Here is a 26,710-nt window from a genome sequence, read left to right on the forward strand (position 1 = left end):
TTTTTGAGGAGACCAAGGCAACGGACTTGAGACGTGCGTCTCAAGTGAAGGAAATTTAGGAACGGTTGGAGACGGGCGTCTCCTTTGCGTGACGTGGCATGGACGTGGAAAGTGGAGTGGGAGACGGACGTCTCGACTCTTTACTTGGTCTTCTTCAAATGTGGGCCACGCGCAAATGATCATGTCTAGCTCCTTCGTGGGTTGGGCTTACATCTTTGCATAATTGGGTCTTCTTTGCACCTCTTTATTACTTCAACACCTCCCTTTCATCTTTTAAGAGTAAATAATAATGATTTTTGCTCCATATCTTCTTCTTTTCGCTAATAGTCTCAATATGAACGTAAAACCTGAAACATTGCAAATACCCGCATAATATCATAATAAAACAATATAATTAAAAGAAAATGCTAATAATACTTATGGATTTTAAGCTAAATATACGATATAAAATCGTGTTATCAAACTCCCCCAGACTTGAACCTTTGCTTGTCCTCAAGAAAATAATAAGATAAAGACAGGAGGACAGTGAAATGAAATGCATATCCGCCACGTCGTTCGGGTCGTACTCAGCCACAAAGTGTTTTCGTCGGAAACTTATGAGATGAATCTTAGCAATAAACTTACAGTAGCGACACTAGACAACTCTCAGCGTGCAGACCAATCCGAATCATGCTATCATAGCTCGACCTTGACTTATCACCTTGTTTTACCCGTTTCATTCGCGCGCAATCACATTAAGCCCATTATCTTGACACACATAGCAGAGTAGCCGGTTAGTGACTATGATCCTTTTTATGGAGTTCTGGCACATTTATGTGGTATACTCCTTAGCGCTCATATGTGGATTGTGGGGAATCGAACCGTAGTCCTTCCTACCAGGTTCAGTACCAGGTAACTTCTGAACCAATCAACAATGAGTTTTTAATATTTGAGATTTGTAACCGTTAGGTTAAATGATCGTGTGAGGATCACCTTACTTAGTAGGTACATTTCTGTTGGCAGTTAGGCATATAATAATAATTATATGGATCATACACTTATATTCATCAACTCTCTACGTAGTTGGTGTCTAAGACGATGCCAACTGCTAGAATAAACTAATAAGGGTTACTTCAAAATTAAAGTCAATGGTTTCGGTATAAAGGGTATTCAAATCGGTTACGCATACTTGGGGGTTTTAGAGTGTCGGGACGATAAGGGTATTGTCTCGAATCTTTACTCTGGTTTCTATATGTAAGGTAAGTAGCTTCGTACTTCTCGAACGTGCGGGGTCATGTGTTTATTGTTTGAAATAATTTTTGTTATGGCTCAAGATAATTGAAAAGTTATAATAGACACGGGAATATGCATATAAGACTTAAAATTTCATAAATATGCTTTATTTAATTTGAAAAGAAACGTTACAAGGAAAGGAAATAAAAGAAAAAATAATACTAAAGCGAGTAGTGCGACTCCCCCGGACTTAAATGATGTAGTGTCCTCAATGCATAGGAACTACTCCTCGTTGTTGTGGTTTCGAGAACTGCTTGCGCCTCTTGTACGAACATGTCGACGTCTATCAGTAGGAGAGCCATTTCCACGAAGGTAGAGATCATTCAAATGTGTAGCAATTTCAGTGTAGTGGCCATCGGTCCTAATAGCGTAGTCACTGTGCTCTTGTTGAATTTCTCGAATTAGCATTATTGTTTCGTCTTGATTTGTCTGCATAGCTTGAAAAAGTTGGTATTGGCGTTGAATTGCAGCATACATGGCATCGAGAGTAATTGGCGGAGGATTATTCTGAGGAGGTTGGTTAACATCGAAATCATTGTCTGCTTGGTTGAACTCTTGTTCCATTTCATCTACCGGCTCATTATGATGTTTAGGTTGGTTTTCTTGAGGAACTTCATTAATAAGCCTCCAACGTTGAATATAACGGATGTTGATTTGCTCGGGGCATGGCAGGATGACATTTGGAATTAGAACTTTGTTGACGACCAGAGTGAAACGGCCATCATGACGGGGTGACACCAAGTGAGAGTCACGGCAGTAAGTGAGATCGAGGGACTGAACAGGCATCATGTGGTGGGAAAGGGAGATGAGGTCGTCAGCGAGGCCTAAGGCATAGGCCAATGTGGTAATGATGCCGCCAAAATAGAATGGGTTTGTAGCGGGAGCGTTGATGCATCTTTGGATGTGTTGGAGCATAAATGGTGCGGCATTAAGGCGGATATTATTTAGCGCACAAAATAAGAAAAATAACTCATTTTGGTTTACCTTGTGGTTGTTGGATCTTGCAAAAATAGTGTTACCCAAGACATGTTGAAAATAACGTATAGCGGGATTTTGAATGTGAGAAGCGTGAAGATTCCTCCAACCGGTAGCATTTTTGCCAGTCAGATTAAACCATAATTCAAAAGCGAGTTGTTCCCAAGGTCGACCATGGAGTTCTTCGAAAATGGTGCTATGAGCATTTGGTGCATTAGAAAAATGCAAGTATGCAGCAACTTCTTCTTGATCTAAATGATATTCACGGTTAAACATCCGAAATTGGATGTTACCAGTTAAGAGTGGTTGATCAGAAGGAGTGTCGTAGTTGAAAGAGCTAAGAACTCTAAGACGAGCGGCTCATAAGTAGGTACGGGTTCAGTACAGAGGTGGTGTAGGCTAGATTTTGTGAGTAAACGGGTGACACCATCTATTAGACCCAAAGTTTCTAAACACTCAGTGTTCACGAATTTCGTGGGGACAACTGAACATTCATAGAAAGCAAGATATTTGGTTCGTTGAGCATTGTCGTCTTCCTCTCGAAAGATAATTTGTGAAAGGTCGGGAGGTGGTCTCTCAGGGCGCACACTTCAGATGACTGAACACGGAGGCATAGTGTGTTTGGGAGAAAAGAATATGGAGAGTAGAAGAGTAGAAAATGGTTTGGAGGTTGTGAAGATAAGGAATGGTGGTGGGATGATTTTATAGTGAGGTTAGAAAGTGGTGGAGTAAAGATAGAATTAAAAGGGATTTATGGTGGTGTTTGAATTTTGAATGGATGGAAGAATGGAAAATGATGTAGAGTTATGGAGGTGATGATGGAGGGTTGAATATGGTTTATGGTGTTTAAATTGAAGAAATTATGGGGGAGAGAATGAATATTGAATGATGAATTTTGAAATTCAAAATTCAAAATTCAAAATGGGAGTATTGATGTTCTCTGATGGTCAAACGAACAAAGCAGCTGCTACACATCCTTGGGAGACGTGCGTGTCAGATGTGCAGTCTGCTGGGGGACAGAGCCTAGAGACGGACGTCTCCTGTCCTTTGCATGCAGAGAGGTGGTCCCACAGAGGTGGAGATGCACGTCTCCTAACCTAGGGAAGGTGCTTGTCTCGCATGCACTTTGGTGGTCATGTTCTGACAGGTACAGTAAAACATGATAGACAGTACAGAACAATGACATGGTTTAATACTATAAACAGCAAAAATGATGGTGACCAGGCTGAGTGTATTATATGCATTCATGAATATACAGCAGTCAATAGCATAATGTATAAAACACAGTAGCAGTGATGAATAAAATATTGCATTTCAAATTAAAACTGGGTACTGAGTGTTAATAGCAGCAGAATGTAAAATGCATAAAATTAAATTCTAAACTAGGAATAAGAAATTGCTAAAACTAGAAATAAAAATCTAATATTCTAAATGTCAACATCTAGCCACGTCTGTTGTTTTGCACATTAGAATGAATGTGCTTAAAGACTTCGTCGAATTGAGCATTAACGGTGTCGATGAAATCGGAGAAGTGCATTTGTAGAGTGTCTATCTCATCGCGCATATGCTGAACTTCATGTTGCAGTGCATCAATGGCTTGGCCATGTGTGATCGGATGATAATCATGCTTGATCCTCGGAGGAGCATTTCTCGGGGCCACTGATTCAGCGGATGCAGCATGATGTTGTTGTTCAGGCTCGACATCAGTCATATCTTTAGATTGATCTTCTTGTGAACCAGTAAGGGTCTCAGGCTCATACTCAGGAACGGGTTCATCTTCAGGCATAGGCTCATATTCAGGCACAGGATCATCCTCGGGCATAGGTTCATACTGAGGCACAGGCTCGCCTTCGGGAGGATTCATTTCATAGTATCTAGGAGGAGTGTCAGGTTAAGATTCCGATACGTGCATGTCATCATCAAAATGTTCATAGGCTTGTGGAGTTTCAGGAGATGACTCTCTCTCAGGAATCTGACCAAAGAAAAGCCAATTAGCAGGGTTGTGCACACTAGTCTTCGGATTCGGTAAGGTGAACTGATCCAGCACTTGGTTATCAATAAGTAGCTCAAACTGATCAGGACCAAGGTTACCAATGATACCTCGATTAAAGCAAAAATGAATGTCCATGGAGTTATAGGTACCAAAAGGTGTCAATCCAAGCAGTGGTATTCTCAGACCAATAGCATTTGCAATCATAGTGACGAATCCGCGGATCAGAATACGTGAAACTTCGTCTTGCGTGATGCGCTCAAAGTTTGCTAGCATAAATGTAATAGCATTGACCGGACGATTCTGAGAGGTGCAGAACATGATGAACAACTCTTCTCTGGAAACTTCAGTGACATTCTCAGGTTTACCGAAAATGTAGTGAGCGATAATCTTATGCAGGTATCTGAAGGCAGGATTATGAATGTTCTCGGATTGAAACTCATGCTCTTCAGGATTATCGTTTCCAGTAATCTTACCCCAGAAATTTTCCAACTCCCAGTAAGTAAGAAGTTCCTCTTGAACTGTGGTGTATGCATCCGCTCCATTAGAGATTTCTAACATAGCAGCAAAATCACAGACACAAAACTGATATTTCAATCCAAAGAGTCGAAAGAGAATAATTCCTCTCCTCACTCCTTGTCCACAGTTAGGCCGATAAGTCAATGAGCTCAAGAACTCCAGAGTGAGCTTTCGGAAGGTACAGAATTTGCGGAACAGGTGAGAACCGGTCCAACCGATTTGGTTCAGCAAGTACATGACACTTTCGTCGATTCCTAACTTCTCCATAGTCGGGGGATGAGGATAGCGAGTCAAACCCATTTGCCTCTGAGCTAGCTTAGCATATCTCGCTTCTTGTCATCTTCCTCGAAACACAACTTCCATATTGTCGACTTCTTGCATCTTGATAAGTTAGTAACTAAATAAGCCTATAAGTCGAAAAGTATGAAAATTTAGTTAGAATTAGGCTAGTGTTGGTAGAAAGAAAAATTAAAAAGAAATAAAAATTAAAAGATGTAACAAATAATAATAATAATTATAATTATAAGAAGATGAGATTTTTATAACAATGATTAAAATAATGATTATTATTATAAGTGGCAAAAAGCATAAAAATTTAAATAGAAAATTAAAATAAGAACAAGATAAAATAAAATAAAATATTTTAAATAAATAGATAAAATAAAGATAAGAAAAATTAAATAAAAACGTGGGTTGTCCCCCACTAAGCGCTTTGTTTTATGTCGTAAGCTCGACGATTTAAATGAAAATCATTTTCTCGAATGAGCGGGAAGCTCGTCAAGTTTTAAAAGTTGAATATTTTCATCGTTCTCGAGACGATGGTAATGTTTAAGACGTTGCCCATTTACGACAAAAGGTTCGACCGTTTTTCCTTTAATTTCAACCGCTCCGCTCGGAAATATGTTAGTAATTTCGAATGGACCAGACCATCTAGATCGTAGCTTTCTAGGAAATAATTTTAGTCTAGAATTAAATAACAGGACTTTATCGCCTATGCTAAAAATTTTCCTAGATATACGCTTGTCGTGCCATTTTTTCGTTCTTTTTTTATAGATTTTAGCGTTTTCGTAAGCGTCTTGTCTAAGCTCGTCTAATTCGTTTATGTCTAGAATTCATTTTTCACCAGCAGTACTGTAGTTTAAATTTAAATTCTTAATGGCCCAATAGGCTTTATGTTCCAATTCTACCGGGAGGTGACATGATTTTCCATAAACGAGTTTGAATGGGGTGGTTCCTATTGGATTTTGAAAGCTGTTCTATAAGCCCATAAAGCTTCATTTAGCTTGGATGACCAATCCTTTCTAGATATAGCAACAGTCTTTTCTAATATTTGCTTGATTTCTCGGTTAGAGACTTCTACTTGTCCGCTTGTTTGTGGATGGTATGGTGTAGCTATTCGATGATTCACTCCATATTTTCGAAGGAGTTTTTCAAGGATTCTCGAAATGAAATGAGATCCACCATCGCTAATTACCAGTCTTGGTACACCAAACCTAGGAAAGATAACATTTTTAAAGAGTTTGATCACTACTCGTGTGTCGTTTGTAGGAGAAGCGATAGCTTCTATCCATTTTGAAACGTAATTGACAGCTACGAGGATATATTTATTTCTGAATGATGATGGAAAGGGACCCATAAAGTCTATTCCCCAGATGTCAAATATTTCTACTTCTAGAATGCATTTTTGAGGCATTTCATCTCGTCTCGAGATATTTCCAGTTCGTTGACATCTATCACAGTTTGTAACGGCAAAGTGAACGTCTTTCCATAGGTTGGGCCAATAGAGTCCAGATTGGAGGATTTTAGCACAGGTTTTAGACGTGCTAGCATGTCCTCCATAAGGGGCTGAATGGCAATGCGTTATTATACTTCCTATTTCTTCCTCAGGTACACAACGTCTAAAGATTCCATCGGGGCCTCTCTTGAAAAGAAGGGGGTTGTCCCAATAGTATTCTTTGAGGTCATGGAAGAATTTCTTCTTCTGTTGGTAGCTTAGATCAGGGGGAAGTGCACCAGCGGCTAAGTAATTTACGAAATTCGCATACCAGGGTGTAGTGGTCATTGCAAAGGTGGTTGTGGCAGGTTTGTCGGGATTATTTCTTTCTAGTTGAGCTATAAGCTTATCGTAAGGAAAATCATCGTTATTAGGTACGGTTTCAGGTTCTAGGTTTTCTAAACGAGAAAGGTGGTCTGCTACTACATTTTCTGTTCCTTTTTTATCTCTTATTTTTAAATCAAATTCTTGCAATAGCAAGATCCATCTTAAGAGTCTCGGTTTAGCATCCTTCTTGGTTAATAGGTACCTAATAGCGGCATGGTCGGTGTATATTATTATTTTGGCTCCTACTAGATATGAGCGGAATTTATCCAAAGCAAAAACTACGGCTAAAAGCTCTTTCTCAGTTGTGGCGTAATTCATTTGAGCTTCTTCCATAGTTCTACTTGCATAGTAGATAACGTGAAGTTTCTTATCTTTTCTTTGACCTAGGACAGCGCCTACAACGAAATCGCTTGCATCACACATTATTTCGAATGGTTCGGTCCAATCAGGAGGTTGCATGATGGGTGCGGAGATTAATGGTTCCTTAAGGGTTTTGAAGGCTTCTAAACACTTGTCATCAAAGACGAAATCGACGTCTTTCATTAGTAGTTCGGTTAATGGTTTAGTTATCTTCGAGAAGTCCTTAATGAAGCGTCGGTAAAATCCAGCGTGTCCTAAGAAACTTCATATCTCTCTAACGGTTTTTGGAGGTTGAAGGTTTTCAATAACTTCTATTTTAGCTCTGTCTACTTCAATTCCTCTATTCGATACTATATATCCTAGCACAATCCCTTCTTGTACCATAAAGTGACACTTTATCCAATTTAGGACTAAATTAACTTTCACGCAACGTTCTAGAACTTTTTCTAAATTCGCAAGACATCCCTCGAAACTTTGTCCATATACGGAGAAGTCGTCCATGAAGACTTCCATAATATTATCTAGGAAGTCGGCGAATATTTCCATCATACATCTTTGGAATGTCGCAGGTGCGTTACATAATCCGAATAGCATTCGTCGGTAGGCAAAGGTTCCAAAAGGGCAGGTGAAAGTTGCTTTCTCTTGGTCATCAGGATGGATTGGGATTTGGAAGAAACCAGAGTAACCATCTAAATAGCAGAAATGGGAATGTCTGGCTAAGCGTTCTAACATTTGATCTATGAATGGTAGGGGAAAGTGGTCTTTACGAGTGGCTTTATTCATTTTTCTGTAATCTATGCACATTCGCCAACCAGATTCAATTCTTTTGGTTATAGTTTCTCCCTTCTCATTCTTTATCACCGTGACTCCTCCTTTTTTAGGCACTACATGAATAGGACTAACCCATTTACTATTGAATATGGGGTATATTATCCCAACTTCTAATAGTTTCAGAACTTCCTTCCTAACTACTTCGCTCATGATCGGGTTAAGTCTCCTCTGATGTTCTCTAGAGGTTTTCGAGTCTTCCTCGAGCATAATTCGATGCATACAGACATAAGGGCTTATCCCTTTGAGATCAGATATCTTATAGCCTAAAGCTGTTGGATATTTCCTTAGGACTTCTAATAGTTTTTCGGTTTCAATCGGTCCTAAGTCAGCATTGACTATTACAGGTCTTTCAAGTTCGGTATCTAAGAATTCATATCTTAGATTGTTAGGAAGCGTTTTGAGTTCGTCAGTCAGTTTACTAGGAGCAGGTGTAGGTTCAGGTGTTGGTGCTAAACATTCGGTTAAACTTAGGTTTTGGTTTTCTTCTTGTGTGTCATCATCAGATGTTTCGGTTATTGGGATTTCTAGGATTTCAGGGTTTTCGAGTGGTTCGATCTTTGTTTCTCTGACGCATTCGTCAGTGATATCCATGAAATAACATGTGTCGTCAATTGCGGGTGCTTTTAAGAAGTGAGATAGAATAAATTCAATCTTCTCTTCTCCGACTTCGAAGGTTAGTTTTCCTCGTTTAACGTCTATGATTGCACCAGCAGTTGCTAAGAATGGTCTTCCTAATATGATTGGGATGTTAGAATCTTCCTGGATATCCATGATGATGAAATCAGACGGGATGTAGAATTGACCTACTCGCACAGGGATATTTTCCAACATTCCTACAAGGTGTTTAACTGAACGGTCAGCCAGTTGAAGAGACATTCTCGTTGTTTTAAGCTCACCTAGTTTTAGTTTCTTATAGGTTGAAAGAGGCATCAAACTAACACTAGCTCCTAAATCGCATAAGGCTTTATCTATAACAATCCTTCCTATTACACAGGGTATGGAAAAACTACCAGGATCTTTTAGCTTGGGAGGCATGTTGTTTTAAATGATAGCGCTACATTATGCGGTAAGTGTTACAGTTTCGTTATCCTCGAGTTTCTTTTTGTTCGATAGAATTTCTTTTAAGAATTTAGCATACGAAGGCATCTGAGTTATAGCTTCTATGAAAGGTATGGTTATGTTTAATTGTTTCAGAAGTTCTACAAACTTTTTAAATTACGCTTCGGTTTTAGATTTAGCTAATCTCTGAGGGTAAGGAATTGGTGGCTTATAAGGTGGTGGTGGAACGTAAGGTTTTTCTTTTTCAGGTTCCACTTCGGCATTGTTTTCATTTGTTCTAGCGGTTTGATCATCAGTTGATGTCTTTTTGGTTTCCTTTGGCTCTTGTTGTGACATGGGTGCGTTTTGAGTTCTAGGATCGATAGGTCCATCGTAGTTCGTTCCACTTCGCAGTGTAATCGCGTTCGCATGTCCTTTAGGATTAGGTTGTGGTTGAGCAGGAAACGTGCCAGCAGGGGCAGCAGTAGGTGCTTGTTGTTGAGCTACTTGTGAGATCTGTGTTTCTAGCATTTTGTTATGTGTAGCTAAAGCATCTACTTTGTTTGATAATTCTTTTAGTTGCTCACTATTATGAATGTTTTGATTTAGGAAGTCTTTGTTGGTTTGTTGTTGGGAAGCTATGAAGTTTTCCATCATGATTTCTAGATTTGACTTCCTAGGGGCGTTTGGAGCAGCTACAGGCGCTTTTTGATAGCCAGGTGGAACAGCAGGTGCTTGTCTAGGCGCGTACAACGCATTATTGTTCTTATAAAAAAAGTTTGGATGGTTCTTCCATCCAGGGTTGTACGTGTTAGAATAAGGGTTTCCTTGAGCGTAGTTTACTTGATCAGATGGAATACCAGACAGAAGTTGACATTCGGCAACGACATGTCTAGTTAATCCACAAATCTCGCAGCTAGGTGCTACAACAGCCGCGGGGCTGAAGGAGTGATGGCTAAGTTCTCGATCTTTTGAGTTAAAGCGTCTACTTTAGCGTTAACGCGGTCTATACCACTTACTTCGTACATTCCTCCTTTGGTTTGGGTTTTCTCTAGAGCAGCTCGTTCTCCTCCCCATTGATAATGGTTTTGTGCCATGTTTTCTTTGAGGTTGTATGCTTCATCATGGGGTTTATCCATTAGAGCTCCGCCAGCAGCGACATCTATAGTCATTTTAGTGTTATAAAGTAGACCACCATAGAAAGTATGGATGATCAGCCATGGTTCGAGTCCATGACGAGGGCATAGTCTAAGCATGTCCTTGTATCTCTCCCAAGCTTGGAAGAGTGATTCGTTATCTTTTTGGGTAAATCCGTTGATTTGACCTCTTAGCATAGCAGTTTTGTTAGGCGGAAAATATCTAGCTAAGAATACTCTCTTCAGTTCGTCCCATGTAGTTATGGAATTAGAAGGCAGGGACTGAAGCCACTCTCTAGCTCTATCTCTCAAGGAGAAGGGAAAGAAGCGTAATCGAATAGCTTCGGAACTAACTTTGTTAGCTTTGACAGTGTCGGCATATTGCACGAACACAGATAAATGGTGATTAGGATCGTCTGCAGGGCTTCCAAATAATTGGTTCTGTTGGACAGCTTGTACCAATGAAGGTTTCAGTTCGAAATTGTTTGCCTCAATCGTAGGTGGTGCGATACTTGAGTGCGGTTCAGCTCGTGAAGGAGCGGCATAGTCTCTAAGAGGACGAGGGGCAGCCATCTCTAACTTCGGGGTAATTTGATTGATTTGGTCAGTAAAGATCAATTCCTGAGAAATCGGAATTGGTGCTACTTCGGGAAGATTGCAAGCTCGACGTCTTACGTTAACAAAACGTTCGATCTCGTTAATTCGTTGTATTAAATCCCCTCCTTGTGAACGAGTACTTGGCATACAATTGTTAAAACAGAAAGGAAAGAATTTGCCCTAGTCTCTACGGTGTAACAGTGAGTTACGATATCGACTTAAATAGTCCCCGGCAACGGCGCCAAAAACTTGATCGCGACTTTATGTGTCTATAAATCTGATAACTGCAAGTGCACAGTCGTGTCGTGTAGTTTTAAAAGATATCGAATCCACAGGGACTATGAATCGATCTACCGTTATCTAAGGTTACTATGTAAAGCTAAGGCTACTAATATTTTTATTTTTTTCTAAAAGGGAAGATAATCGTGAATTCTAAGAAATACAATAATAACGGATATCAGTATATATTTCGTCTAACTTAGGTGATCCGAAGGTCCATTGGCTATGGTATTCATTCGATTAAAGATCTTTATTAATTTAGTTGATTAAAAGTCCTCCTCTCAAACTCTCGCTCTGTTGATTTAGACCACTATCCTAATTCATAATGTACGCTCTCGCCATCCCATTAGATTTAGAAAAGCTTTTTGAAAAGAACTTAGTTAATAAAATGCTCGCTTTATGAAGTCGTTATCTACTTAAATCCCCTAGTCTCAAACTCTCGCTCTGTTGACTCGGTTCATGCTAGTATTCCCTAACGTACGCTTTCGCCATCCCGCGTCGGGTTTAAAAACACTTTTTGAAAGTAAATAATTTCTAATTAGTTTTACTACGCTTTCGCCATCCTTAAAACTAATGTCCTATGTCTACTATCCAGTTAAGAATCTCAAACTCTCGCTCTATTGATTTTAACCTTAGTCGGCCTTAAAACCTCAAACTCTCGCTCTATTGATTTTAGGACGTTATTAATTAAATTAGACATAAAACCAAAAACAAGTAATATTTAACAAAACATAATTAAGCCAATTTATTTCGGATCCCACAGTTAACTTACTTTACATACCAGTATCGTAATTAATTAGCCAGACATATTGATACGGTTAAACATGCATAAATTTGTTCGGTTTATAATGAAAGGCATATTAAAGGGCATACAATATATCATGCAATTAAATAATATAAAGAAAGTAAATAAATAACCTGAATAAAATAAATCTGAAATAAATCTGGATCTTGAAGTACTCGAACTTCCGCCACAAATCGGATGGATCGTTCTTCGGAAATTATTAGGCGTAAAATTTAAAGGAAAGGAAAATAAAACTAAATCTAACATAAGGTTAGATCTATAAAAGGTTCACAACAATTTCCGATGTGGGAATTGTTATGAGAAAAAGAAAGCAAATGAATAAAATGCGGAGGAAAATAAAATGCTTGAGAAGTGAATTCGGCAGCACTTCGTTAGCCAAATTTCGGACCTAGAGAACTGAGGTATCAGCCTCCTTTTATAGGTGAGGATCTGCAGATACGTTGCTTGAAAATAGGGACTTTTGACTTGGGACTCGGAGACGCACGTCTCCACTTTTTGAGGAGACCAAGGCAACTGACTTGAGACGTGCGTCTCAAGTGGAGGAAATTTAGGAGCGGTTGGAGACGGGCGTCTCCTTTGCGTGACGTGGCGTGGACGTGGAAAGTGGAGTGGGAGACGGACGTCTCCACTCTTTACTTGGTCTTCTTCAAATGTGGGCCACGCGCAAATGATCATATCTAGCTCCTTCGTGGGCTGGGCTTGCATCTTTGCATAATTGGGTTTTCTTTGCACCTCTTTATTACTTCAACACCTCTCTTTCATCTTTTAAGAGTAAATAATAATGATTTTTGCTCCATTTCTTCTTCTTTTCGCTAATAGTCTCAATATGAACGTAAAACCTGAAACATCGCAAATACCCGCATAATATCATAATAAAACAATATATTTAAAAGAAAATGCTAATAATACTTATGGATTTTAAGCTAAATATATGATATAAAATCGTGTTATCAAGCGTCTGTCGCTATAGACCAGTTGCAGGGCTAAGACGATGGAGGGAGGTTAAAGACGACCACGCGTCACCCCCCATTGGCCGGACTGCGCGCGCGTTTGTTTTTTTAAAACAGACCGTTTCTGTGCTTTAAGACGCACGCTCGTACCATGCTCCCTCACCGTTCCAGCCTTCAGATCTTGTAATTCCTGGATCCAACGCACTAGGAGCTGCAAGTGCATCATAGACCCTCAGCCCTGCGCCACACCTGATCAAATGCTAAGTTTTCTAATTTTTTTCATTTTTAATTACATAGTTACTTTTCATTGTATTTATTTTTCTTTTGGTTTATTAAATATTTATTTTCTAAAATTTTTTTATGTATTCATAAAAGTTTATTTTTTTATATTGTTTATTTTAATTTATTTCTTTTATCGAAAGTTCAATTTTTATTTTATTAATGATTATTTTTATTCTAAAATTCGATTCTATTTACAAAAATACTTTTAATCAATTAAATAATTAGGATTTAATCCAATAATTATTTAATTGATATATTAAATCGAACTTTCGACTTTTTCTTTAATTTTTGGCATTATTTAAAATTGTTTATATTATTTAATGGTTTCTAACCCTGATTTATCCCGGTAAACCAGGGTTGTAGATCAGTTAATGCACTAACGTTTCTCTTCCTTATGCCTAATTTTCAGGATTAAACAAGATCCTTCAGCCACGCGCTATACCAGATCGAAAAGCTAAGTTTCTAATTTAACGTCATTTTAATTCTTTATATTTTACCCTTTGGATTAAAATAAGGTTTGCATCAATAGTCAATGATTTTGTAATACACTAACCCTTATTATTTTTCTTTCGTTAATTTTCAGGGTTAACTAACCAATTAAAGCTCAAACCTTGTGGTAACCCTAAACTCATTCTCATTTAATTATTGTTTTTTTCTAACCCAATATTATTACTTGTGGCTAACCTACTTTTTTTATCACTGTTGTTTCCCCCTCCCCATGGTTAATTTTTGTAATTGCTTCTAGTTTGTATTGTTTGGCCTTGAAGGCACTTAAACTGCTATGCTTTACATTATAACTGCGTGGTTAGTAATTCTAGGGAGTGCAACTCTAAACAGAATTAGAATAACTAATTTACAAGATAATATATCTGAATCAACCACGTGATTGTGCACCCACACACCTTTTATGGTAATCCCTCTTGTTGCTTGTTGCTTGTTGCCTTGTTTATTACAGAATAGACAAGTCCCTCAGATACGAGGACGACTCAGAAAATGTTTCCCTCAGTTTATTCTCATCACAAAGATCATAAGTCTCTTCGATGTTGCCTTCGGTTATATGATCTCGTCCCTCAAGGTTGCTTACAATGTGATATGATAGTACCTTTCGATTGCTGAGGCGTCCTCTTTGGTTGCCTAAAATGACGATTTTATCCTTCCCTTAGACTACCTGCCCTCTTTATGGCAGGGACAGTCTTATGGCGAACGATAACTTCGATGACCCTTCAACCTCCAATAAAAGGACTTCCTACCCTCTTATGGTATGGATAGCCCCGAAAGGCTAAAAGAACCTTTTTAATAGGGGTAATTATCTCATAATTGCTTGCTCTAGTTTAAATCTTTTTCTTACCCTTTATCAAAAACCTTCAAAAAGGCTATGCTTATTTACAAGCTAAAGTCCTTATTCAAATCTTTTTCCTTATTCACTGCAAACATTTTCAAACATTTCAAAGTGAGCTAAGCAATTAAGAGCCCATGAAAAACCATGGATGCTAAGGGTGCCTTACACCTTCCCTTTGTATAATTTACCCCCGAACTCAAAATTTCTTTTAAAGGTTTTTTTCTATTCTTTTAGCCTTTCTTTAAGTTGGATAAAATAAGATAGGAAGTGGCATAGTCATGGCGACCTCCTTCATGTATGTGGAGGATTGGTCAATATGAGAGTTCACGCTTAAGTTAGGCCCCTATGGGTGTTTGCATGCTTCTCTTGTATGAGGGAGGTTCGTGCGGATATTCGTGGGTGAGTCGGAGCTTAAGGACCTTTAGATACCTTTAACCCATCTTGACTTTTAGGAACGTAGTGGGGGGACTACTCTTGATGTATGTTGAGAGCATAATCGCTACCCGATACTACAACTCAGATAGGTTCTTTCTCAAAGTATCATTGCATGGTATGTATGTATCATGTTCGAGGGTGCTTTAGGAGGGCTGACAATTATGGGTAACTCCGTAGAACCCGTTGCTGATATCATCCTTATCCTTAGAAGTACCTTTGGGGAAGGGTACCTCACCTGGTCAAAACTCCATGCAAGCCAAGCCTAAGGAAATTGTGTGATTTGTGTGGACTTATTTGTGTTTGTGTATCATGCATACATGCATCATTTGGGCATATCATGACTAACCCATTTCAAGGAATTGAAGGATCTTAACCATATGTTGTTTTGTAGGTTTTGAATATGGAAATCAAAGTTCGTAAACCATTCTTCCTTAATTTCAAGAAAGTGCCTACACCATTGAAGGTTTTCTGTGACAACATTTCTGGTTCTCTCAGGTTCAGCGAGTCTCTCAACACGCTTATAAGCTTAGTGCGAACTAATGTGGATGAAACTCTTCTCAATACTATGATTCAGTTCTACGATCCTCTGCTACATTGCTTCACCTTTAGAGATTCTCAGTTGGTACCATCCTTGGAGGAGTTCTCATACTTGCCGGGACTTCCTGTACTTGATCGGATTCCTTATACTGGTAAAGAAGAAGACCCTAAATGGGAAGACATTGCTGCTGCCCTACACCTACCAAAAGCTGAGATTGAGAAGGTTTGGATTAGTAAGAAAGAATATTCTGAGCTAAGCAATTAAGAGCCCATGAAAAATCATGGATGCAAAGGGTGCCTTACACCTTCCCTTTGTATAAATTACCCCCCGAACTCAAAATTTCTTCTAAAGGTTTTTTTTCTGTTCTTTTAGCCTTTCTTTAAATTGGATAAAATAAAAGTCGGTGGCGACTCTTGCCTACCGCGACATTTTCTTTAAAGTGAGTTCACCGTATTACACCTAGAATCTGGTTTTTATTTAGGACAGGTTGAACCAACTAAACCTCATTGGGGAGGGTACCTACCTATGGATTCCATGCAAGCCTTTAAACCTAAGGACACTTGTGTGACTTGCTTGTGTGTGCTACTAACCCTTTGATTTCCTTGCAGGTTTTGCTTGTAGGACTTATTTGCCCCTATTACCTTATGCTTTTACTTAATGCATAACATTTGCATGACATCATGACAGATAACATAGCATATTAACTAACCCTTTCAAGGATCTTAGGGATTTAGGGCGCACAATTTCAGGGGCTCTTATCAAGGACCGAATTCCTATCAAGGGGAAAGAGGATTTATTTTCCTCTGGCCATATGTCTTCCAGTCCAAAGGCACAGTACCTATCAAGGGGCAAGAGGATTTATTTTCCTCTAGCCATATACCTTCAAATTCAGAAGTACAAGTATCGCGAGTCAGAGGGTTTGACCCACTGGATATGGTGAGAAGGACATCCAAGACAAAAGTTCTTCAGACAAAGATGCGACAACTACTTTTCAATGTCGCAAACTGAATTCCTTAAGGATCCTTGAACAGGTTGCTCATCTTCTCTCGCTGTTTAGTTCAGCATAAATGGATCTCGAACAATCACTCAAAGACCTTCAAGCCCAGAATGCCCAGTGTTGCACCCCAAAATTTGCCCTCTTCACAGTGCTGTAAGTTATCAAGGACGGTTATTTCTTCGCTCAGAAATCGAAGAAAAATTAAAGAGTTCCCATTTATCTCGAAATCATTAAGTTCAGGGCTTGTGAGATGAGTTGCAAGAGAATGGGTCATGGTACAATGTTATGAGCTTAAGGAGAGCATTGTGTTCAAGGTGCCATTATACTTTCAATTTATCGACAGCTTATCGCACAAGTTTGGTTTGGATCGAAAATTGAATTGATTTAGAGGTTCATTAGAGATGAGAGTTGGTTGGGATTCATTCATTAAGCTTTGAAGTGGAATGTTCGAAAAGTAATCAAATTGAGATAAAGAGCTTACGCATTAGTTTGATTCAAGATTCTACATTACTCAGAATTTCAAAATCCAAATATCCATATTCTCATTCAAATGTCCATTACAAAATTCAAAACTATTTCCAAAATTACATTACTACAAAGAAAAGTTACATGAAAATTCTAAGCTCCATTTTTAATTCCAATGCTTTGCCAATTTCCAATACATCTCCCTGCACATAAAACCGGTTCAAGCTCATTAATATTCAAAACAAACCGCAACCCGGTAAACCGCAACATTTGACTCCATGAGAACCGAGTCGGTACCGGCATTTAAACCAAAAGAGCACCTTTTCAGCGAAGGAAAAAAAGATCCAGCGGACAATTCAAATCGAACCGGAAAAACGCAGCCCCTGCACTCTTTGATAACAACCAGTTCCAGAATATAACACAGAAAATAAATAAATCGGTTGGACAAAAAAAGGAAATTGAAGGGGGGAGATTCAGATAACAGAAAGTTTCTAACAGAAAATGGGAGAAAAATTGAGAACCGAAAATCATAACAAACTTCAGGGAGACTCTTCTCTCTCGATTGAACCTTCATCACAGAACCTCACCTTCACCACCGAACTTCATACTCCTCCCTCTCCAATCTTCAAACGTTTTTCAATCTGTAAATAAACAAAAAATACCTCTAACCGAATGTAACAAACCTCCATTACTTGCAGAAACGGATACAAAAATCTTCTTCAACCTTCACAACACAGATTCCATGACAGCTCATCCTCTTCTAACCTTCAAAATCATCAGCGATTCATCATCTTCAACATCTGAATCGAGTTCCTCCTTTACACTTCAATTCACTTTAATCATCACGACCTAACAGAAAAACCTCTTCAATCTTCATCTTGAATTATCGATTCATCCTCTTCAATTCTCTCTCGAATATTCATCTTGAAACACACTACTTTTCACCATCGAATTCACCTCACGTTGACGCTCCAATCACCATAGCAACTCTCTTTCTCTCCTGATTCGGTTATCATCATCGAATCCTCTTCGATCTTCAACCTCTCCTTGAACTTCATCGACCTGCAAATTCAACAACATACTTCGAACTTCACTTCGCGTCGTCATAGCATCACCATCACTGAATCTTTAATCCTCCATCAATAATCCTTCAATCTTTCTATGGATTCAAAATCACATCAACAAATTTCAAAGTACATGCGCAACACAGCATCCGCACAACCTGCATCGGAAAAACGAAATGAGAAGAAAGTTGAGGGGAGAAATCGAAGATTCATGAGGTGATGAGAGTGAGAGACGGCGATGGCCGAAGAACGAAATGGAGGTGATGAAAGTCGTTTGCCGTTGCGGGGAGGAGAACGTCGGTGGTCATGAGATGAGAAGGAAGGAGTTCATCACCGTTCACGCTGAAGAAGGAGATCGTGAATTCTGTTGGTCACATTTCTAACCCTAAGCCTCTTTCATTTTGGTTTTTTAATTGTTAATGAAATTAGTTGATAATTGATTGATAATTAGTGGAGATTAATTGAGGATTAATGTGGATTAAATGTAAACCTGACATTTGAATTCATAAAATTTGAATAAAGTTGTGATGGACCATATTGTTGATTCCCCTGGGCCTTGCTACGAATTGTTGTGTGACACCCCTATTAAGCCCAATGAACACCATTTTTGACAATAACAAAAAACTGTGACAACAAAAACAACTTTGGGCCACAACCAGTGGGCTCTGCGCCCTTCACCTAGACTGCACCATAATTTCTGGCTCTAACCCCCCTGTATGCATTTTTATTTTCTTATTAGGATTAGTTTGCTAATAGTTTTTCTTACGGAATAAAATTGACATAAAGTCGCAATATTTTGTTAGATTTGTAGATAGAAAATGCCATGAAAAATATCCTTTGTTAATTTTTGGTTGATAAAAAGATAATAAAAACATGTAATATTTTGCTTGTTAGAATTTAAATGTTTTGTTATATAGTTTAGTTTTTATCGTTTTTACCCGATTTTAGCGTTTCGGTGTACCTTTTGACTTGTAAATACTTGCTTTGGTTTCCATAATACTTGTGTACATATTTGACTAACATTTGAGTGCTATTTCTGGTTGTTATCTTACTTTCGCTCGATTTATGTTTTAAAAGTGTATTAATGTCAAATTTCTCATTTCGTTATCCTTTTTCGGTGTAAAGCACCAACACAATTCCGATTGCGATGTTTGTTATCTCTAACTTGTGTGCTAGTATGCAAGGCATTTGGATAGTCACCGATCGACGCTTGTTACTTGAGTGTTCCGTTTTACTTGCGGGACACAATCTCATTCACTTGTGTCGTGTTCTCATCTTGGAGACACGTTCCTATTACTTTATGTCTTCTTGTTTGGTTTGCTTGTTCCTCTTGCAGGTGTATTGTGATTGCGCTCGACGCGCATGTCGACCTTTGTGTGCTTTCCTGGCTAATCGGTGTGCTGACTATTTGCTTTTGCTTTGCTAGCTCGCTCGCGGGATCCTTAGTTTCCTTGCGTTCTTCGCTACAGTTTACGGATCATTATCCGTTCGGTATTAATCCCGTTTCATTTTATTTTTCTCGCACTTTATCGCTTTCTCGCATCACCCTTTAACATGAGAAGTAGGACTTAGACATGCATCTGGCCAAGCCCTCGAAAGAGGCTCTGTTTTTGTTGGTGTGTTTATATTTGTGCTTTGCGGCAGGGAGTCACGGTGTAATAAGTCCTATATGGCACTCTGTTAAGTCCTCATGGAAGGCACGCGGAAAGGGTTAGTAATCAACCCCCGCCAAGTCTCATCGAGTCTTTTCAGTATGCGCACACTACGCGTTGCTCGCTTTTGAACCTGCACAAGATCTTGTTGTCGAGTATGTCAGGAAAAAGGTTCATGCAACCGGACCCCCGCATTTCCTATAGCTCGCGTCGCTCGACGTTGATGCTCGGTGTACGCACGTACCGTTTTCCTTTCAGATCCGTGACGGCTTGGTTGTTGAGAGGGATTCGCTCCTCTTGTCTATGGCCCGATCATTTTTGCAAGGTCTAATGCTTGGTTGACTTGGGTGATTCGCTCCCCTTGGCTATGGCGGGAATGCTTTTCTACCACTCGGCTAGTGCCCGTGGTCTTGTTTGCTTTACGAGCAGAGCTCGTTTGTGTGATATACTTGTTTGCTTTCGCCTTTTTCCCAATAGGTTGCTAGTTTAGTTTAGACTTGTACCCTTTGTATGATAACATTAGGTAGCAAGCTTTCCGCCTTAGCTTAGGTCTTCCTCATGCATTCTTTAAAACACAAACCACACTCTTTGATTTTCTTTTCTTAAGAGCTTGATATTTCCGCTCCATTCCCAGCATAAGTCTCCAAAGGTCGAGCAGCGGAGTGTGAATGTAACACGTTCACCTAAAAAACACAGAACAAACAGAAACTAGGGCCCGTGCGAGTATAACTCTTTCTTTTCACTACATTTTGAAGGCATTTTAGTTCTGATTTAACACAGTTCGCTTACACACCCATAGATTTAGACACAGGTGTGGATACCATCGAGTACGATGGGCGCGAGGGGTGCTAACACCTTCCCCTCGCGTAACCGACTCCCTTACCCTTTTCTCTGGTTGTGAGACCGTTGTTTTGTTTTTGTGGTTTGCTGGCATTCCCTTCCTTTTCAGGATAAATATGTTAGTGGCGACTCTGTTGATTTTCGCGGTAGCGACACCCAGTTTCAAGATCTGATCCTGAACTTGTCCAAGGGGAAAGATGAGCTAAAAGCCCTCCTGACCAAGAAGGAGAAGAAGCCCAAAAGATCAGTTAGTGCCATCCGATTGGGAAGAAGATTCAGAGGTCCAGCTAAGGGAACCAAAGAAGCAGAAATTCCTGAAGACAATGAACAAGATGACGATGCTAGTATCAAAACTGATGCGAGAGGTAACCCTGATTCTGCCAAGCCCTCTGAGGAAGAAGGGGATTACTACTTTGAGGACGAATATCCTGATGAGAAGTTCAAGTTACTGGAAGATCGCATGAAAGCTATGGAGATTCAGAAAGTACCTGGCCTGGATTTTGAAAAACTGGGACTTATCTCAGGTGTTGTTATCCCTCCTGGCGCTACCGCGAAAAATGGAATCAGAGTCGCCACTAATATATTCATCCCATCGCGGGAAAGGAATATCTGAAACCTAACTCGAAACAAGAACAAGGTCTTTCAACCAGAGAACAGGGCACAGGAGTCGGTTACGCAAGGGGAAGGTGCTAGCACCCCTCCCGCCCATCGTACTCGATGGTATCCACCTATGTTTGTTTCTATCTAAAGGGTGTATCTATCACTAATGCAATGCATGATTAAACCTAAAGTTTTTTTAATAATTATTGTGCTCGCTAGAGTTGCCTCTATGCCTACGTATCCTCTTAAGAAGAATCAGAGCGCCGTAGTTCTGCTCAAGATTTTCTATGTTTGTGTTTTTTTAGGTTTAGGAATCTCCACTCAAGTGATCCCCTTAAACAAGAGGTACGAGAGTTTCCATTACTTTTATTATTTTTCACTATTTATTAATGTTTTATGGTGTTTTATTGATTTTTGTTTGTTATGCAAAAGGGGAACATACATTTCTAACCTAATACTAACATATAAATGACCCTAAGGTCAAGGATAAGGGATCTCTACCTATGTTATCATGCATAGACTACAACCTAAGTTGTTCTTTATGACTCATCTTAATGAAGATTGGAGTCACCGCCCTAAGGGAACATGGCAAGCATATGGTAAGAGATAAGAAAAGCTAAAAGAAAGGTAGGTGACTTAATGAAGTCCCTAACCAAGTCTACTCCTTATAGCACACAATGAATCCCAAGAGAAAACAATCCACAAAAGGTGGAGGAAGAACAAACAATCGTCGCCTCTTAAACTAACAACAATCAAAGCATGAAAGAAGAGGCAAAGCATAAAAATGGGGGAAGAAAGCCCTAGGGCAGTAGCAAACCAAGTAATTGAGTGTCTTAAATCAAACACAAAAGCATCATGGCCTCACACCAAAAATATTCACAAGAAGTTACCAAAGTAATCACATGAATCGTTACTTAACAATTAACAAGCAAACATCAATTAGTCAAAACAAAAAGTAAATGAACACATGGCCTAAGCTTGAGGTCAGTAGAATTACATTGTATTTATAGGTCTAAGACCTTATACCAATCCTTGTTAGTCAATTAGCTTGAAGCAACACAAAGTTCTAACAAAAACTAGACAAAACTAGGTCAATACTAACTAAACGATTTCAAATGGTGAATGAAGTTAGAAAAATGTAATAAAATGATGGAAGTCAGTAGTGAACAGCACCTAATAGATGTTTAAACAATCATGGAACCAAGTCAAGAAGTCTCATACAAAATTATAGGTCATTTGCACAAGTTATGATACAATCGTTAACCAAAAGCGAGTTATTTACATGTAAGAAAGGAAAATTCAAGTAAAATAAGAAGACACGATTTAAAATTTTAATTCCAGGTCTTAGGACCTCTAAACATCCCTAATTATATGTACAAAAAGTATCTAAGGCTATTGCATAAATGCAAAGCAAATTATAGGTCAAATTCACATGGTTATCCGTTTAGAAACGCACATTAATCGGGTATAGAAAACCTAATGAAAACCTAACCAAAACATGGAATTGGACTTTCATTTTTTTTACACATTATCATGTATTAGTCTACTGAAACCACAAAAAAATTGGTAATTATATTCTATACCTAAGGTTCCTAATCAAATTAGTTTGTAAAACATACCAAGACATGAGAAAATGTGAACACACTGAAGAAAAAGATTTATTAAAAATAGTAACCTAAATTCTAAAAAATCTATAAGAAAATACTACAATTATCTAAACACTCTAAAGTATTTGAAATGTATTTTTTCACATTTTTTATTTCAATGGAAATTGGATTATGAATCAAAAGTTATGGAAGAAACAATTTCAAACAAGAATATAAAATCTGTCTAGCAGGGGGTGTGGAAGTAAAAAGATAATGCACTGGATCCAAGTGCTACACGTTTTGGGCCTCAGGATCAGGGGGTGTAGAAAGAGAAAGTGCAAGGCCTAAAAGGAGCATGGCCCAGCTAGCGAAACTACGAAATTCCATTTTTTATTGTATTGCTTCTTTTCATTTTTTGTTAATACGTTAGCATTTGTATTATATCCCTATGCATAACTTAATTCCTATCCTACAGCATGACATTAATATGCAGACTTATATATCAATTGGTCACATTGCAATTTAAGTTAGAAAGAGACAAAAACAAAGCACAAGCCAATCACATCTTTCTAACACCTCCATTGATTAACTGAATTTAATTAAAAATAGAAAAGGAATCAACATGCAGGGCCACGTGAACAGTACCGTTAGTGTACTGCTCATCTTCTCCGATGGACCAGAACGGCAGCCACGACGGCGGTGGCGACGAAAACGAACCCTCCCGGAAACTAAGAATGAAAGACATTGTTCCACTTGGTTTTCTCCCCTGAGTTCAAATCTGAACTCCATTTCTCCTAACTCTTCCTCTAACAGACTAACCGAAGTTAAAAACAAAGCCCTAGATCTATGAATCTTCTCTAAAATACAAGCTAACAGTATCAACACGATCCTCATTTTACATTTAATTCAAACACACAATCATACATTCGAACAGCGACTATTTCGTGCAAAGAATCATGGCAATCTTCATACAAAATGCAACAAACATTTGAAAACATGGTGGTTCTAATTGTCCTAACCCAAATCCCTGATGATGGGAGTACCAGTCCTATACATGCTTCTAATGCGAAGGAAAAGAATCACTTACTTGGAAAGATCTTGAGCGGAACCTTTGAGAAACCAGCTTCTACTCTTTAAGCGTCTTGGATTTCAGAGATGATAATGATGATTACGTGGCTTGCAATGATGATGATTACCCGGATTTGAAGCGTGAGGCAATGATAGTGGTGCTTGAAAATAACATGGTGGTGATGGTTGTAGATAGAGTGAAGATTTGTGGTGGTTGACAATGGTGGTGATTGAAGGTGATGAAGAGTTTGTTGTGGTGGTTGAAGGTGAAGGTGGTGGTTAGAAAACGGTTATGAGAAGATGATGAGAGAACAAGAGAGAGTGAGGAGAGTGAGTAGAATCGAGAAAGAAAAGTGGGAGAAAAAGTCTGAAACTGAAAAAAAGAATCAATGCCCTCTTCCTCGTGAAGCTGCGTTGGTGGCTTATATATGTGGATCCATAGTCCTATGGTGTGGTGTTCATAGTGGATAATTTTACAACCCTTAGGGAACAAGTATTATACCTTTGTAGTAAGTTTTGTTGCCCTCTTTTGTGGTTCAGACTCGTGCATGGCTTGATGAGGAAACTTGTTGGTTGTATGCACTACTATCTGGCAGTATATGTAGGCATCGCCTAGGGCATGCTTTGGTCTTGCCACCAGTTTCGAATGCATGACTTTGTGTCTCTCTAAAATGCCAACCCAATGTCCAAATGAGCTGTTATCGAACTCATTGTAAAGATGGCAGGTAATTGTATAGGTTTTATGTTGGAGTGATTGAAGGCCATGGTTTGGAATTCATCTAAATTCTCCCTGGAACTTGGTGTCTCACCACTGCATGTTTGTGCCTAGCCCGCGTGCGCGGTCTTGCTTATTGTTGTTATCAGACACAAACTTTTAGGGGCATGACTTTAGAGCTTCGTATCTTGATTCACACATCACCAGAAGCTTTAATTCTTGTACCATTTGAAAGAGGACATGGAGGAGGATATTCTGATATTGACTTTGATTCAATTAGGTGCTTGAATCTCCTTGAATATTGATTCAAAGACAACACACCACGTGCTCGATCATTTGTCTCGTGCGTGCCCTGGATTTGTGCCCAGCATCTTGTCAAGACATGACTTTGCCAGGGTGCGACTTTGGTGACTTATATCATGCTCCAAACACAACCAAATTCTATGGTTTTTGTCTTGTTGAATAATGGACATGGAGAGGAAGAGAAAAATACCAAGTTTGCATTTTATGGGTCTTTGTGCTTCTCTATAATCATCTTCGAAGTTGGCACGCCACGTGCTTGATGAATTGCGTCACGCGTGCCCAGAATTTAGCCCAGCAACATGACTTGAATAAATGAAATCCTCCAACTTCAAACTCTTATATCTTTTAATCTAAGGTTCAAATGAAAAATCTTCCAACTACAAAGTTGTAGGATTCCATGGTTTAAACATTTTCTATGTTGAGCTTGTCTTGAATTGAAGCCTAGAAGCACGTGTTAATTGGACCTGAAGTAAGCTGATCAACCATGTTAAAAACCCAAAAACTCCCAAAAATTTCTAAGTATTTTCCACTTTCCACTTTTAGAATTTTCCCCAATTAACTACCTTCCATTTTTAGTAACTTTTGATAAAATCTTGATTTTATTTATTTCTTTGAGCGATTTTCCACCATGAGTCAATATTTGACAGTTGACTTTGACTTTTATCAAAAAGTCAGCTTTTCCTGATTTTTCCGATTCCAGATGAATTTCCCAATTAATCAATTTCCGATCTAATACTCAATCAATTTCCAACCAAAGAGGCTCCAGTGAATATTTCTTCAAGGCCAACACATTTCTCGCTCAAAATCGTCTCTTGCTTATATTTTGACCAGAAAGTCAACAGGGCTGACTTTGGTCAAAACCCTATTATGAGCGATCCTGATGAATCTGAAGCTTGTATCTTTTAATCAGAGCTTTGCCTTGGAGAAGATGAAACCCTGATTTTAGGAAGACTTCAATGGGAATGATGCCATATAATCAGACTTCAAAACTTCTCTTTTGAACCAAGATATTTCTTCTACAGAAGCTCTTTTCTTATCAATTCTAGATAGTAACCATGATATCGATGAATGTAATGGATGAATGGCCTAAATGAGGTATGCACCTGAATGTAATGTGAAGGACAATTGGGGAATAAATAAGTGGGCAAATTTTGGGGTGCAACACCTCCCAAATTCAAGACTCTTACCTTTGCTAAGTATGAAGGAGTTTCCTGTCCCAAGCTGCACTTGAAATCCTATGTGAGGAAGATTCAAGCCGATACTACTGACAAGAAGCTGTGGATTCACTTCTTTCAAGAAAGTATGACTGGAACACAACTGGAATGGTATTATCAACTCGAAGGTACGAATATTCATACTTGGGAAGACTTGGTCGTTGCTTTCTACAAGCAATATCAGTACAACGCTGACCCTGCGCTAACTCGTATGCAACTACAAAGCATGACCATGGGTTCTAACGAAAGCTTCAAAGAGTACGCTCAGAAATGAAGAGACATGGCAAGGAGAGTCCGACCTGCTTTGGCTGACCGAGAGTTAGTTGACATGTTCATGAGTACGCTAACTGGTCTTTTCTACACCCATCTACTTGGGAGCTCTTCATCTGTTTTCATCGACCTCATATTGACTGGGGAACGTGTTGAAAGTGGTATCCAAAGCGGAAAAATTCAGGTGGCCACATCTTCCAGTGTTGTAAAAAAGCCATACAATGGGAAGAATGAATCCAACAATGTTGGGGTAGTCCTGGTCTCTAGTCAGGCGCCAACGCAACAACAATAGAAAGATCAGCATAGACAACATAGTACGTTATTTACTCCACTGTACATGCCATTGTCTCAAGCTTTGGAACACTTGCTCAATCAGAGTCTAATAACTTTATTGCCTTCATACTCAGCTCCAGCAAATCCCGCTCCTGGGTACAAGCATAATGCTAGATGTGCTTATCATGCAAATAGTCATGGTCATGATACAAAAGA

At 39.0% G+C, this 26,710-nt stretch overlaps 1 long non-coding RNA gene and 1 other non-coding gene across 2 annotated transcripts; one reads left to right on the forward strand and one right to left on the reverse strand.

The window, feature by feature from the left end:
- Positions 1 to 10,313: 10,313 nt before the first annotated feature.
- On the forward strand, positions 10,314 to 10,420 carry LOC131645419 (small nucleolar RNA R71). Its single transcript, XR_009297042.1, has one exon. It is a non-coding gene; the product is annotated as a small nucleolar RNA R71 (small nucleolar RNA).
- Positions 10,421 to 16,961: 6,541 nt separating this feature from the next.
- LOC131644767 (uncharacterized) lies at positions 16,962 to 18,456 on the reverse strand. The gene is made up of 2 exons (XR_009296646.1): positions 18,208 to 18,456; positions 16,962 to 18,131 (listed from the first exon to the last, which is right to left on the reverse strand). It is a non-coding gene; the product is annotated as an uncharacterized LOC131644767 (long non-coding RNA).
- Positions 18,457 to 26,710: the final 8,254 nt, after the last annotated feature.

This window comes from Vicia villosa, linkage group LG1 (assembly GCF_029867415.1).
Source record: "Vicia villosa cultivar HV-30 ecotype Madison, WI linkage group LG1, Vvil1.0, whole genome shotgun sequence".
In the NCBI taxonomy this organism is placed as follows: Eukaryota; Viridiplantae; Streptophyta; class Magnoliopsida; order Fabales; family Fabaceae; genus Vicia; species Vicia villosa.